The sequence below is a fragment of the Panthera onca genome, chromosome A1 (assembly GCF_046562875.1).
Source record: "Panthera onca isolate mPanOnc1 chromosome A1, mPanOnc1 haplotype 2, whole genome shotgun sequence".
Lineage (NCBI taxonomy): Eukaryota > Metazoa > Chordata > Mammalia > Carnivora > Felidae > Panthera > Panthera onca.
Window position 1 is genome coordinate 197897320 of NC_138339.1, and position 2438 is coordinate 197899757.

Here is a 2438-nt window from a genome sequence, read left to right on the forward strand (position 1 = left end):
GCTCTACCACCACCATTACCATTTGTATATATTTTGTGAATCAAATGCAGCATTTTGTTTGTAGGTTTTAAAGCCTGACAGTCAGAATGTACAATTTAAAATTATTTAATTGGGAAGGCTCTTGCTAAGCAATTTCTAAATAGTCTATGCAAAGCTCTCTCCATTTTTGGGGATTTTAATGGTAAATTAAAGTAACTGTCAGTCCATTGTGGTCATCATCACTGATAGTTTAGAATAAACACCACAGGGAACATTTCATATTGTGGAAAAAGTCAGAATGCATGACCATACAATTACAAAGTCAAAAAGGTGTCTACATCTTCAGGTAACTACAAAAAAATGGAATATTTCTAAACCTGACATATACAGCAAGAGTTCCCTGAATGCCTAATTACCTGATAATATTGAGAGTTTCTAAGACTGTAAAAGTGCTATTGAGTGCCTGCCCCTTAATAGCAGGGAGTTGCTCCTTTTTGTCAGATTAATGTGAATCAGAAAAACTACTTTGACTGTCTTCTCTGCACTAGGAGCATCTCTCCTGCCGTAGCACCTCATTCCCTGAAAATGTACACCCATGCAAAGTCCTTCTCTACCCCCTTCTTGGTCAGGAGCACTACTCAGCTGTTGAGCGGATCACTGTCTGCAGTGGTGCTAAAACCACCAGAGACACTGACACATAAGAGCCTCAGCAGTTTGGCAACCCCATGTCCCCGGACCTCATTTACTCCTAGCTACAGCTTCCAAGCCAGTGCCATTTCAAGGGACATTGACATAGCAGCCAAGTTCACAGGGGCTGGGTCTCCCTTGGTAGTAGTGGCTGGCTCTGTGACTGTGACTGCGACCGTGTTTGGAATCCTCATCATTGGTTATGCCAGGAATCTTTCTCTGAAGCAACAGCTCTTCTCCTATGCCATTCTGGGCTTAGGTCATGGGGCTCTTTTGCCTGATGGTGGCCTTTCTCATCTTCTTTGCCATGTGAAGGAGCTTTCTCCACCTCCCATAGGTTTTTTTCCCATGTCTTGTCTGTCCTGTATGTTCCTTTTTCTATACCTCCCAGGCAGCCAGGGGAAAGTGGCTGGGTCAGTTTGACAGAGGGAAGACAGACAAATACTATATTAATAAGAAAAAGAAAGAAAGAAAAACTACTGTGGTTTTCTGATGCATTGAAGTTATTGACTCTAAAAGCTGAAATCAGAGAGGAGAAAAAAACTTAGTAAGAAGTTTTATTATTTCATATCAAAGTCATCTCGGTGCCTTTTTCACCACTAGGAAGATCTCAAGAGTGTCCATGCAATATAGGTATTTTAAAAATGAAATTTAGGAACTATGTGCTCATCAGGAAATGAACACAGAGGCAGCAAAAAATTATAGACACCATTTTTTAGCGTGGCTGCTCACTGAGAAATGGGAGTACTGGTCATACAATATGCAAAGCCTAAGAGCAATGAATACAGAGATTATGCCCAATAATTTAGATTCTATTTTGTTTTTACTTTTTTCTATACTGAATTTTTCTCTGTCCCCTTTCATCTCAGCTGTCTGATAAGCTTCCTAATATTCTTTATGTTTAAACTGAAGTATTTGTTCATTATTGGGGCACCTGAATGGCTCAGTCGGTTAAGTGTCCAACTCTTGATTTTGGCTCAAGTCATGATCTCATGTTTGTGAGATCGAGCCCCATGTCGGGCTCTGTGCTGACAGTGTGGAGTCTGCTTGGGATACTCTCTAGCTCTCTGTCTGTCTCTCCGTCTCTCTGTCTCTCTCTCTCACTCTCTCTACTCCTACACTGCTTAAATTACTTCTCTCTCTCAAAATAAATAAATAAACTTAAGAAAATTAAAATGAATGTCTTCAATTCCTATTTGCAAGTCCCCAATTCTTACCAAATAATATTTCACATAAGTCACTGGATGAAGCTTGGAATTCTACTTCTGTTGTAAGACTATATTTTGTTCTTATTTAGTGTCATCACAGACACTAACTTATTCTCTGATTAGACCTTGATCTCATAATTTAACAATGAAACCTCATATTACTTTTCAGTAAACTCTCCAGTACAATCAGAAGTAATCAACAAATCCCTTATTCCTATAGGCCTCACCCACCATAACAGTTAAGTGCAGCCATATTTCACTAATCACTTCATCTCAGGCAACAGGGGATAGCTTAAGTAAGCATTTGTCTTTGCGCACTGTGGATTATCTGTGTCTCAGTTTTCCAAATATTATGAGGTCAATATTTGCAATCAGGTTGTATAATCATTTTCAAATTTATAAGATTAATGCTTTATGTCCTGGGGCCACTCCTTATAATGCATGTGATAGTTGATGACCTGTTACTATAACTATTCTTGATATTTCACATAGAAAGAAATGAGTTAAAATGGTGTTGTCTGCAAGGATGGGCTATAGAAGCAAAATAATATTAGCAATTACTCC

The 2438-nt window shown here is 38.9% G+C and overlaps 1 pseudogene; it reads left to right on the forward strand.

Annotated features, from left to right (window-relative positions):
- Positions 1-564: 564 nt before the first annotated feature.
- On the forward strand, positions 565-979 carry LOC132680284 (ATP synthase F(0) complex subunit C2, mitochondrial pseudogene; annotated as a pseudogene).
- The last annotated feature ends 1459 nt before the right edge of the window (positions 980-2438 follow it).